Genomic DNA, 13881 nt, shown 5'->3' on the forward strand with positions numbered 1-13881 from the left:
GCCAGTGTTATTTCATGGCCCCTCCTTGATCTCCTAATTTCTTTTTTAAGTATCCCCCTGCACTTTTTGTACTCCTCTAGGGCTTCCTCCGTCTTTAGCCTTTTGTATCTGCCAAAAGCCCTCCTTTTTTTCCTAATCCATTCTCGTATATCCCCTGATATCCAAGGTTCCCTGGAGTTCTTGGAACCACCCTTGACCTTTACGGGAACATGTTGCCATTGTATGGTCTCAATCTGTTCTGGGGCCTCAGCTTTCCATCATATATATCAATGACTTGGCTGTAGAAAGAGAGAGTTATATATCTAAGTTTGCAGACGGCACTAAGTTAGGAGGCACGGTAAGTTGTGTGGATGGCGGGGGGGCGGGGAGGAGAAAGTTAAAAACAGACATGGACAGACTAAGTGAGTGGGCAAAACTACGGCAGATGGAGTTCAATGTGGGGAAGTGTGAGGTCATCTGCTTTGCATCTGAGAAAGACAAATTGGAGCTGTGAAGGAGCAAAGGGACTTTGGAACCCATCCAATCACAAATCACTAAAAGCGAGTGCTCTCTCTTTGAGGTAGAAACTGGACCTTGTTGCGTCCATTTGACGGGCGTAAAAAGGGCCTTTTTCGGTGACCAACATCCCACACCCATAGGATGGCTGAAAGATGTCTGACCCAATATTGGATCGGGCCATTTTTCAGGTGTTCTTGGCAGCTGCCCAAAACAGGCGTTAGGCCTCTCATTTACATATGCAAGGAGCCTAATGTCTGTTTTAGGCCCTCTTGCCAAAACTGGCTAGGAGAGGAATGAGTGGAGCCTCTTTGGTGTTTAAAAATCATTACTGTGGACCAGGAGGATTGGGAGAGGTCCCCATTACTCCACAGTCTCCCAATCATCTCTGCCCTCCAGGTCTTACCTTCAGGCCACTGCCAATGAGGCAAACGGGCCAACATCCATCTTTATAAAATGGCACGAGCTGTTTGTGGAGGAGCGACAGACGCCAGCAGCAATGTTGATAAGGCCAATTTCAGGCCGGCCTCAGAACCCCCCAACCGCCCCCCAACCCAGTTGGAGCGTGCGTGGCACCCATTTCAGGCCTAAAGGAATTCCCACCCCTCTTTCTTTCTTTCCCCAGAAGGCACAACTGCAATTGTACTCATGAGATCTCAACATACGGAAAATCACGATGGACAATCTACTCCTAGTCCGCTCCGTGACGAAGCCTCGTTATTTCAGAACACGTATCCCTTTAAGGCCGTGCAAAAATAATAGACCTGACCCTCTAAATATATACAGTATGATCTGATTAGCGCAGCAGCTGCAACAGTTTACAATTAGGCAAATACACGCCTAAAAACTGACCCCTCTGAGAGGTTTTTAAAAAAAAGGAACACATTGAAAGGGAAAGAAAATAAACTGAGCCTGCACATGATCACATACAGTGGAGCAGAGCCAGGTTAAACTGGGAGATCCACAAACAGGGCTACGTCACAGCAAAGGCCTTATTGATAAAGGGGAGCCCCTGACCTTGGAATACTCCAACCCGATCCGCGAAACGCAACTGTACACGATCGACCACACTCGCTGCCGAGGCCATTCCATAGATTGATACTGCACAGAAGGAGGCCATTTGGCCCATCGTGCCTGTGCCAGCTCTTTCAAAGAGCTTTCATCCAATTAGTCCCACTCCCCTACCCTTTCTCCATAGCCCTGCAATTTTCTCCTCTTCAAGTATTTATCCAATTCCCTTTTGAAAGTTAGCAATTGAATCTGCTTTCAGACAGTGCATTCCAGATCATAACACGCGGAAAATCACAATGACAATCTATTCCACTCCGTAACTCTGTAAAAAAAAATTTCTCCTGATCTCCCCCTCTAGTTCTTTTGCCAATTACCTTAAATCTGTGTCTGGTTACCCTTCCAACTGCCAATGGAAACAGTTTCTCCTTACTTACTCTATCAAAACCTTTCATGATTTTGAACACCTCCATCAAATCTCCCCTTAACTTTCTCTGCTCTAAAGGAGAACAATCCCAGCTTCTCCAGTCTCTCCACAAACTGACCCAGCTTGGAAAAGCAATCTGTTGGACTTGGAACACTTTGGGATGCCCCCGAAGACGTGATGAGGCACTCGATTAAAAATAAACCTTCCTCTCGTTAAATATATAAATTATAATTTAGGTTAGCAGAGCAGCTTACAATCAGGCAAGTAACTTGTTCGGTTTTCATAGGAAAAACAGATGGAATGCAGAATGCAATTTCTGAACCACTAGCAAAAGTCCTATGTAATTATAATAAAATTTGACTTATTTGGGAATGAGAAACCGAAAGAACAAACCTGCATTAATCAGCGTCTTCCATGACCTCAGGACATCCCAAAGCGCTTTACAGCCAATTAAGTACGTTTGCAGTGTAGTCACTGTTGTAATATAGGAAACACGGCTGCCAATTTGTGCACAGCAAGATCCCACAAACAGCAATGAGATAAATGACCATATAATCTGTTTTTTTTAGTGGTGTTGGTTGAGGGATAACTATTGGCCAGGACACTGGGGAGATCTCCCCTGCTTGTGTTCAAAATAGAATCATAGAAAGGTTACAGCACGGAAGGAGGCCATTCGGCCCATCAAGTCCGCACTGGCTCATTGCAAATATAGCGCCATGGGATCTTTTACGTCCACCTGAGAGGGCAGACGAGGCCTCGGTTTAACGTCTGATCTGAAAGACGGCACCTCCGACAGTGCAGCACTCCCTCAGTATTGCGCTGGGAGTATCAGCTTGTATTATGTGCTCAAGTCTCTGGAATGGGACTTGAACCCATGACCTGCTGACTTGGAGGTGAGAGAGCTATCCACTGAGCCCAGGCTGATACCTAAAATCACAGGATTTGGTACCTCTACGAATTGTAAATCTAGACAGTGAGATCTATGGGCTATTTGACTATGAAGGGCATTACAGCCAATTCCACCCCGATAATCGGTTGCCATCCACACAAATGTACTTTTCAGCAGGGGTCAATCAGGAGCAAGTGGCTCATTTTTCCCATCCCAAGCCTAAGACACCTTGATTGCAATCTTAGCCTTGACCAGCTAACTCAAGACAGTCGAGGAAAATGGAACTTGGGACAGGCCGAGCACGCAGGGCTTAATTTCTCAAAAGGCCAGCAGCCTAACCAACTGAAGCACTGAGGAAGCCATGTCTAAAGGATTGAGTTTAACAGGACACTTGTAACAGCACAAGATGAAAACCTTTCCTCTATAGCAACATGTTATAATGAGGTAGCGACTTGATAATATTTCAAATTAAAGGTGGGGGGAGCATGTCTTTGTATGCAGGAAGGGGAGGGGGACAGAAGCTAAATTAAAAAGAAAAAATACATAAACGTTGGAAAATCGGTATTAAAAACAGAAAACATTGGAAACACACTGGAGGGTCAGTTAGCATCTGTGGCCCCATCACCTTCTGAGGGCAATTAGGGATGGGCAATAATTGCAGGCCTTGCCAGCGATGCCCACTTCCCGAGAATGAATAATAATAAAATCTGTTGTGAGAACAGACAGCTCTTTTTTTAGAACAGAGTAACTTTCTCCTTATAACAGTGACTACATTTCAAAAAAAGTACTTAATTGGCTGTAAAGCGCTTTGGGATGTCCTGGATGTTGTGAAAGGGGCTGCAGAAATGCAAGTCTTTCTTTTTTTCTTTCTTTAGTTCTGATGAAAGGTCTCCTTTTTTTAAAAAAAAATCGTAACATCGATTAGTAACTCTGGTTAATGGATCCCAGATACTAGTCTGTAAATTTCACTCCAAATCTGCCAATTAAAGTCCCCTCCACCCGCTTCCCCACTCACCACAATTAAAGGACAAGGTCACTATTCAGTAACTAGCTACAAATGTGTTTTGAAACATCCCAATCAGACCTCAGGCACACACACATAGAGAAGCTCCATTGATAAAAAGACATGTCACAAAGTCCAGACATTAAAGAATCGTTAATTCTCCGTTTATCCCTTGGCTCCCTCACGTTTAAAGCATTCCATTCCCAGCTGCAGGGAGCTCCGGTTATAATTGCAGTTATAATAAACTTCCTTTTTTCTTCACACAGAGAGAAGAAAATATCCCCAAAGCCCCTGCCCAGTTACCGTCGTCAGTTGAAGCCCCATCACTGTGAAACTTTTTTGAGCCGACAGTGAGAAAATTAGCAAACAAGCGCTTAATATGTTTGGATGACATTCGACTGTCCTTTGTCTCCACTAAAGTAGCAAATGAACATCACATAGAATTTGCAACACAGACACAGGCCATTCGGCCCAACTGGTCTGTGCTGGTGTTTATGTTACATACGGACCTCCTCCCACCCTACTTCATCTCAACTTATCAGCATTCCTTTCTCCCTCAAGCGATTCCCTTTAAATGCCTCTGTGCTATTCACCTCAATTACTCCATGTGGTAGCAAGTTCCACATTCTAACCACTCTCATGAATGCATTAAATGTTCATTTTCCAACATCACAGACGATAATTTCTAAACTAGAAGTTTATAGTTTTAATCAGTAATTGCGAGCCTACCATTGTAAACAGCATCCTCCCCCTCCAGGATTCTGCTACTATTTTTTTTAAATACACACTTCAGCACTTAAAAGTACCAGATCATCTGTTTTTTTTAAAGTGATGTTGGTTAAAGGATAAATGTTGGCCCAGGACACTGGGGAGAACTCCCCTGCTTTCTCTTCTTAAAAGGGACACGGTCGTCAGGTACAGAATTTTTGGCAAACCTTTTTTTTGTGTGTGTGTGTGTGTCTGCTGCAGGCAAAGATGTGAAGTGTGATGTGATGCTTTATCGACTCGCTGGAGCGTAACATCATTGAGTGAGATGTGCGTAGCGACATCGTAAATGTGTTCTTGCATATTTCCGGTGGGATCGCAGCACCATTTTTTGTTTTAAGAACTTTTTTTTTTTGATCGTGCTGAAAATGCTCAACAGGCGATATTTTCATAAATGTATTATCACTGCGCACAGTCCCCAAAGGAACTCCAACCCATTTCGGATGAGAATTGCTTACAGTTCGCTTCTGCAGCCCTCAAACAAACAAAAAAAACTTGGAGAACACCTTATCCAAGAAGACGGTGCCCCTTTAACTCGGTCTCATATCTATCCCTCCATTTGCACTTTCAGACTTCAGTTATACTAAAACTCCTGTTCTGAGATTGGCACCCCTCCCCTACTGATCTCAGACCAGTACTCTGCAGGCTGTGATGTGCGGTTCATGTAAAAAGGTTTCAGCCGTGGCTCAGTGGGTAGCACTCTCGCCTCGAAGGAATCAGAAGGTTGGGGGTTCACAGTCCCACTTCAGAGACTCAAGCGTATAGTCCAGGTTAATGCTCCCAATGCTGTACTGAGCGAGTGCTGCACTGTCAGAGGTGCTGTCTTTCAGATGAGATGTTAAACCAAGGTCCCGTCTGCTTTCTCAGGAGGATGTAAAAGATCCTATCATAACTACTCAAAGAGCAGGAGAGCTCTCCCCGGTGTCCTGGCCAATACATATCCCTCCACCAACACCTAAAATCGATTATCTGGTCATTTATTTCATTGCTGTTTGTTAGAGCTTGCTGTGCACAAATTGGCTGCCATGTTTCCTACATTATAACAGTGACTACACTTCAAAAGTACTTCACTGGGTGTAAAGTGCTTTGGGACATTCTGAGATCGTGAAAGGCTCTATATAAATGCAAGTCTTTCTTTCTTTAAAATTGCAGACTGACCCCAGGCTAATTGGCATCACAGTACATCTCTGTTTAGAGATCTGCTCTTCCTATACCTGATTTAAAAAAATATTTGTTCTCGGGATGTGCGTGACGCTGGCAAGGCCGGCATTATTGCCCATCCCTAATTGCCCTTGATTTCCACATCGTTCACCTGAGGAAGGAGGTAGCCTCCGAAAGCTTGTGAATTTAAAATAAAATTGCTGGACTATAAGTTGGTGTTGTAAAATTGTTTACAATTGCCCTTGAGAAGGTGGTGGTGAGCCGCCTTCTTGAACCGCTGCAGTCCGTGTAGTGAAGGTTCTCCCACAGTGATGTTAGATAGGGAGTTCCAGGATTTGGACCCAGCGACGATGAAGGAGCGGCCGATATATTTCCAAGTCAGGATGGTATGTGACTTGGAGGGGAATTGTCCTTCTGAGTGGCAGAGGTCGCAGGGTTGGGAGGAGCAACTTAAGTAGCCGCCGTGTTTTAACGTGTAGAGAGTGCGGGTCAAAGATCAGCCATGATCTTATCGAATGGCGCAGCGGGCTCGAGGGGCCGTATGGCCGACTCTTGCTCCTGTTTCTTACGTAGCAGGCAAAACATAAACCCTTCTGGAGGCTGGAAAAAAAGTTTATTTACGCAGCGGGCGATTAGAATGTGAAATTGTTGAAGCACAGTCCATAAATAGAAGGGAAATAGCTGTCTGGGAAAAGAGGAATGTTGAAGGGAACAAACATGAAAATACCTGGCTCCCATGGAGACAAAACACCAGCATAGACTCAATGGGCCAAGTGGCCTGTTTCTATGCTGTAACGTTCAATGGTCCTATGATTCATATCTATAATAACTCCTCGTAACAGTGGCCATCAATCTGCCATTATATCAAGCCAGTATTAAGAGAGCCCTTTACCATTTTGAATTATACTCACTGTAACTGGAGATAGATAGGTAGATAATATACACACACATTTATATAATGCTTTTCATGACCTCAGGATGTCCCAAAGGACTTTATAGCCAATGAATTTAGGAAACACGGCAGCCAATTTGCACATAGCAAGATCCCACAAACATATGATAATAACCAGATAATCTGTTTTTTTAAGTGGTGTTGGTTGAGGGATAAATATTGGCCAGAACACCTCTGCTCTTCTTCAAATAGTGCCATGGGAGCTTTCCCATCCACCTGAGAGGGCAGACGGGACCTCGGTTTAACATCTCATCTGAAAGACGGCACCTCCGACAGTGCAGCACTGGAGTGTTAGCCTTAAACTTGGGCTCAAGTCTCTGGAGTGGGACTTGAGCCCACAACCTTCTAACTCAGAAGGAGAGTGCTATCAACTGAGCCATGGGCTGACATACATACATCACACACACATATATCAAGGATGAGGATGCCTTTGTTTACTATGCGTAGTGACCTTACAAATGCATTTGTAAAGACTCCCTCTGGCCAGGACTACCAGCAAAATGGTGAACGAGTTCAAAACAAATGGGCTGATGAGCTCAGTAGAAACACTGGCAAAAGGAGCTCTTCCTGAAGGGACGGAGGGAAATCAGTCCTAATTAGTTGTGCCAATACTGAATGCAAATGTAATTTGAACCACAAGTGCTGAAAAGTCACTATTCACCCGAGTGAATGGGTGTCCCGGGAGTTTCAAGATATTTAAAATAAAACAGGCCCTTTATAATTGGCGTATATCAGGATTTCACCATGCATTCTGCAATTGTTATATTTTACTTTTCAGTGCAGTTAACAATTGGAGTAGAAGACCCCTCTCTTAAATGGTGTGTGATGTAGAGAGGTGAATCAGGATGGAAAAGGCATATGATTCAAGAGAAAACCCAATCCCCTTACTGTACTAGTCATAACAGGTGAGATTCAAAGCTTTCAATCCCTAATACACATAGATTTGCTTGTTCTAAAATAGCAGGAATAAAAGCAGAAGGGAGAAAGTTAAGCACCCTTTGCCTCTCTAAAAAGGAGCTGGGAGACTGGGAAGAAAGGGTCCTTTGTTTAACTGGAACAGGGTTTTGGGAAGCTTTCAGGCTGGAGACACATTACACTCCACAAACTCAAACTGGACGTGAGACAGGCTGGCGGAGAAGGTGTTACATCTCACAACTTTAGTACGCTTGGTAATATCCGGAGTTATCCCTGCCCATTCTTTTTACACTGACATGCACCTAAAAGCATATAAACGTGTCAGTACAAATACAGCCTTGTTTTAAAACTCGCAAACTGAATTTGTCGAACTGCCCAACCGTAACGGTGCAGAACCGATCTCACCCAATTCATAAACAGTTTAGTTTCATAAAGATTGAAAGCGCTGAATTGGGGTTCATAGAATTTATTTAAAATCATTGTAAAAAAACCCTATCTTTTCTCACTAAACTTGCTGTAGTCTATTATCCACACACACACAACCATTATGCAGGTAGAACCCACAACCTGCCAGGCACAACCTGTCAATGGGTTAGGGACCGTGCAGCGAGGTATCAAGTCTGCAACTGATGATTTCAGGTGGAGGGTGGGAAAGAGAAGATTTATTCCCCCAACTCTCCCCCTGCACATTTCGGCGGTAAATTCAGCGATTCCGAGCAACCGGCATGAATCAGAGATGGGGGCTAGAAACACTTTAACCCCGATTTTACTACAAGTTGCTCCCTTGGAGTGCAGCTCCCCGCCGGGACCACCGAATTTACCTGCAGTCGGGGACAGAATTTCCAAACCCCTTCAACAAGAAACAAACATGCTCTCAACTTCGCTACACGTAGCGCACAGAGCGAAGCTGCCCTCCAGATTTTTCCAACATTATGAAGAATAGAGGCATTAAAATATAACACCCTCTCCCATTTGAGTTTATAAACTAACGTGCTATTTCAAGCAGCAACTCTTACCTGGTCTATATTGTTATTTCCAAGCTGGGCGAATCTCGCAGCAGCATTCTACCGGGAAAGTTTCACCTCCCAGCAAGTGGTGGCTTCTGTCCTGAGAGAGAGAGAGAGAGACAGAGAGAGACAGACAGTGAGTGACTGAACATTTTTGATGGAACAATTTGACACACTGCAAACAGAAATGTGACATGGTAACTGACAGTGTTTTTTAAAAAGGGGATGAGATTTCCACAATCTGAAACTCACACACTTCTGTCCTCTCCTGTTTATTTCTCCCGGTGTAATGAACACGCTTTTGCTGATCGATCTCCCTCAAGCTGTACAAGCAGACGGGAGAGAGACGACTGTGGGCTGCGATTCATCCGCTCTGCGATCACTGGCATTGACTCAGATCTTTTTTGGGTTTCGTGCTCAAAGTTAGGGTTCGCTCCATAGCAAAAAAACCAGAACGAAAATTATTGTTAAAAAACCGCTCCCCCTCCCTTTGGGAGTACTTCAGCACATCCCCAGGAACCGTCTCTCTCTCTCTGCTTCACTCCGATAGGTACAAGAGTTGTGCTGCTCAGTGAGATGTTTTAAGAGTCTCTTCAGGCCCTTACCCTGCCCCTCCCAATTACAACATCGACACAGCTTGTTCTCCAGGCACAGCTTGGCTAATCAGCTCACAGGGAAACTGTACTACTACGAAATAGCCTTTTCTCTCTCTCTCTGCTTTTTAGAGGATTTTTTTTTGGTGGGAGGGGGTGGTTAGATTGGGGGGGTTGAGAAGTCCATTATATTATCATTTTCTCTCTATGAGATACATCATGAAAGTCCTGCCCCGCTCCTGTTGTACTTGGTGGAACTCAACATTAGCTCTAACCTGGCAGTTCGGTCATTTCTAATAATCTTTGTTACTGACTCCAACTCCGTGATCATTTTTTTTTGTAAAGGACCATGGCCTGGAAATGACTGGCAGTGGTGTTATTGGACTATTTCAATAGGGGTATTAACCTGTTCGTTTTGAATGGGTTAAACCTCCGTTAAGGTAGCGGAGAGAGGAATTTGATACGAATGCGGACAGTAACATTGGCCCCAATCATTCCCAGCTTCGTATCCCGTGGGGTTGAATGGTCAGGATAAATTGTACCTAAATTGGCATCTCCGTACTAGACCTCTTCCGCAATACACAAATACACATATACATGCATACACACACATAAACATATAAACATGCATATTTACATACACAAACATACATACACACACAAACATGCATGTACATACAAATATACACATACATATGTAAATATATATATACACAGAAACACAAACACATATGCCATGTAGCTACACATACAAACATACACATACACATGTACATATTCCTAAACACACACACATATATACAAACAGACATACATGCATACATATAATTATACACAAATATACACATCTGATACAGAGGATACCACTTTGAATGATAAGGAATGAATTTATTACAATTTGAAACAACTTCAGGCAATTTGCAGGTGCTGAAAGCTTACAAAGCTTATCTTGCAGATTAACTCACTCCTCTTGTTCAGATCTAATCTGTAGCTTAACTACAACACTTACTGGTGTTAAGGGGAACATCTCTCACTTTGACATATCATTACACTAGCAAAGTACCATAAACCATTTCTAGGGGCTGATCTTGCTGCCTCTACCGCCCCATGTTTTGACGGAACAGGGAAGTAGACCCAGATCCAAATGAAGGATGCTGATGCCTGGCCAGCCGTAATCTTGGAGCAGGCTGGGAAATAGGCGTCCAGGGATCCCGCCAGAAACAGGCCACAGCCTCATTAATGCAAAGAAAGACTTGCATTTATATAGTGCCTTTCACGACCTCAGGATGTCCCAAAGCACTTCACAGCCAATGAGGTACTTTTGAAATGTAGTCACTGTTATAATGTAGGAAATGTGACAGCCAATTTTGCACACAGCAAAATCCCACAAACAGCAATGCAATAATGACCAGATAATCTGTTTTAGTGATGTTGGCTGAGGGATAAATATTGGTCTGGACACCAGGGAGAGCTCCCCTCTTCTTCGAAATAGTGCCAAGGGATCTTTTACATCCACTTGAGAGGGCAGATGGGGCCTCGGTTTAACATCTCATCTGAAAGTTGGCACCTCCAACAGTGCAGCACTCCCTTGATACTGCACTGGGAGTGTCAGCTTGTACATAAAGTGGCCAATCCAGCAGTTCTTAAAGGGACCACTAGAAGCAGCTCCTAAACTGTTGTAGGTGAGTGGTTTTTTTTAGAATTCTGTTGCGCTCTTCCTGTCTTTCCACCAAAAAGTGAGTGGGGCCAAACTGTGGCAGATGGAGTTCAATGTGGGGAAGTGTGAGGTCATCCACTTTAGATCTGAGAAAGATAGCTCAGAGTATTTTCTAAATGGTGAGAAACTAGGAACTGTGGAGGATCAGAGAGATTTGGGTGTCCAGGTACACAAATCGCTAAAAGGTAGTGGACGGGTACAAAAAGTAATCAAAAAAGCTAGTGGAATGTTGGCCTTTATCTCAAGGGGAATGGAATGCAGAGGGGAGGAAGTTACGCTTCAGTTGTACAGAGCCTTGGCCAGAATCCATCTGGAGATACTGTGTTCAGTTCTGGGCACCCCATCTCAGGAAGGATATACTGGCCTTGGAGGGGGTGCAGCATAGATTCACCAGAATGATACCAGGGCTAAAAGGGTTAAATTATGAGGACAGGTTGCATAAACATGGCTTGTATTCTCGAGTGTAGAATGCTGAGCGGTGATCTAATTGAGATGTTTAAAATGATAAAGGGATTCAGTCGGGTAGATAGAGAGAAACTATTACCTCCAGTGGGGGAGTCCAGAACAAGGGGGCACAATCTTAAAACTAGTGCTGGGCCATTTCAGAGTGAAATCAGGAAGAAGCACTTTTTCCACACAAAGGGTAGTGGAAATCTGGAACCCTCTTCCTCCAAAACGCTGTGGACGCTGGGGGTCAATTGGAGCCTTTCAAGACTGAGATCGATACTTTTGTTGGGTATGGGTATTAGGGGCTATGGAGCAAAGGCAGGTAAATGGAGTTGAGGTACAGATCAGCCATGATCTAATTGGATGACAGAGCAGGCCCGAGAGGCTGAATGGCCTCCTCCTTCTACTATGTTCCTATTCCCCCCTCCTCACCTTCTCACTGCTTACTTTCCCACCTAGCTTTGTATGGTCAGCAAACTTGGATACATTACACTCAGTCCCTTCATCTAAGTCATTAATATAGATTGTAATTAGCTGAGGCCCAAGCCAACTTAATGGTCTGGGGGTAATCGCACCTCCATAAATTCCATGATTCACAGCACAATCACTGTCGCCTCACAACTTTGCGATTTGCCGCTTTATTTTAAAGGTGATTAATATCTTATTTTTTTGAGGGAGTGTAAGAGCCCAGGAAAACAGCATCTCATTTTCTCATGCCAGTATCACATGACAGAGCTGAAAATATCTTTCTGTGTTGTAATGTTGCTTTCATATCATTGCATCGCTAATTCTAAACAGTCGGGCAAAAGTTGCCTAGCAACGTTGAAGAGGTGATGGCGCTCCTTTAAAGAGACATGGTACGTCAAGGATCTTTTGGGCATTGGAATGTGCTCAGACAACTCGGGTCATTCAGCCCAATATTGGCTGGCTGGACAGATCGTTCCACGTCACAGTCTGTACCTACCAGGCTGGCACAAACTCCGAAAATGAATCAAAGCTAAGATTTGTTTCATTTATCAATGAATCAAATTGATTCATTGATAAAATGATGTGATGTGATAAGATGTGATCAGCTAAAGAACGATGTCTTGTCAGAGAGGAGAGGGCAACATGTGTAATGGGGATAGGCTACATTACAACAGTGGCTACACTTCAAAAGTACTCCATTGGCTGCAAAGCGCTTTGGGACGTCCTGAGGTGGTGAAAGGTGCTGTATGAATGCAAGTTTGTTCATTCTTCCTTTTGGGAGGAAAGAGTAGAGAAGTTTAAGCACTCTGGAAATAAGGCACTTATGGGGTTTATAAAGTATCAAATGGCATGAAGAGGGTAAATCCAGAATATTACTTCAGAGTCAGGAGAGTAGGAGCAGATTAGTTAGAAATGGTTTGAAAAGAGGTATCAGATGGAACTGTTAACTCAAAGAGTGATACTGCACAGGGTAGCAGAGACAAGAACACAGGAGTTGGATGCTGTCAAGGAGAGTTAGGGTACAAGGACCATAAACTCCAATAGGCTAAATGGCCTTTCCTTACGTTCCTATGTCACACAATCACTCATCCCTTCTTATGACCAAGCGAGATACTTTACCTTGCCTCAACAACACTTTCGGATAGAATTATTTGTTCTTGGATTGGCGCACATGATCTAGGTTGACTAATTGTGGGGTTACTTGTGGGGGTATCCAAAACTAGGGGCCTTAAATATAACATAGTCATCAATAAATCCAATAGGGAATTCAGGGGAAACTTCTTCACTCAAAAGAGTGGTAAGAATGTGGAATTCGCTAACACATGGAGTAGTTGAGGCGAATAGCATGGACGCATTTAAGGGGAAGCTAGATAAACACATGAGGGAGAAAGGAATAGAAGGATACGCTGATAGGGTGAGATGAAGAGGGTTGGGAGGAGGCTCGTGTGGAGTATAAACATCGGCATAGACCAGTTGGGCCGAATGGCCTTTTTATTATTCATTCATGGGACGTGGGTGGTGCTGGCGAGGCCAGCATTTATTGTCCATCCCTAATTGCCCTTGAGAAGGTGGTGGTGAGCCGCCTTCTTGAACTGCTGCAGTCCGCGTGGTAATTTTTCTAAGCTGTAAATTCTATGCAGTGGTGCAGGATTGAGGTATCAATCTTCAGACCGAGGCCCCCTCTTCCTATTTCTACGCTTCATGTGGATGTTAACGACGTAATCACTAAATAGAAAAGCAGGGAGTTCTCCCGGTGCCTTGGCCAACATTCCTCCCTTGTTCATCTCGTTGCTGTTTCTGGTATTTTCCTGTGCAAATTGGCTGGGGCATTCATCTACATAAGAGCAGTGACTGCACTTCAAAGTAGCTCATTTGATGTGGTACGTTTCTGAGAGATGAAATGAGCGCTAAGTCAATGCAGGCAGTTTCTTCCTTTGGAGCAAAAGAAAAAAAAAGGAATGTAGATCCATGAGAAATTCAAGCGAAGAGCTGAGGGCCAAACTGCACATCACAACCAAGGTTGAAAAAAGTAGG

At 43.9% G+C, this 13881-nt stretch overlaps 1 protein-coding gene across 7 annotated transcripts in view; it reads right to left on the reverse strand.

The window, feature by feature from the left end:
• Window positions 1-9164, reverse strand: part of adgrg6 (adhesion G protein-coupled receptor G6) — a 105435-nt gene extending 96271 nt beyond the window's left edge. For all 7 annotated transcript variants that reach the window (XM_067988557.1, XM_067988552.1, XM_067988556.1 and 4 more), the window contains exons 1-2: window positions 8875-9164; window positions 8632-8722 (exon numbers count right to left, since the gene is read on the reverse strand). The gene's annotated coding sequence lies outside the window, so the exon portion shown is untranslated. The remainder of the gene's footprint in view (window positions 1-8631; window positions 8723-8874) is intronic.
• Between the last annotated feature and the right edge of the window lie 4717 nt (window positions 9165-13881).

The sequence above is a fragment of the Heptranchias perlo genome, chromosome 8 (genome assembly GCF_035084215.1).
Source record: "Heptranchias perlo isolate sHepPer1 chromosome 8, sHepPer1.hap1, whole genome shotgun sequence".
Classification (NCBI taxonomy): Eukaryota; Metazoa; Chordata; class Chondrichthyes; order Hexanchiformes; family Hexanchidae; genus Heptranchias; species Heptranchias perlo.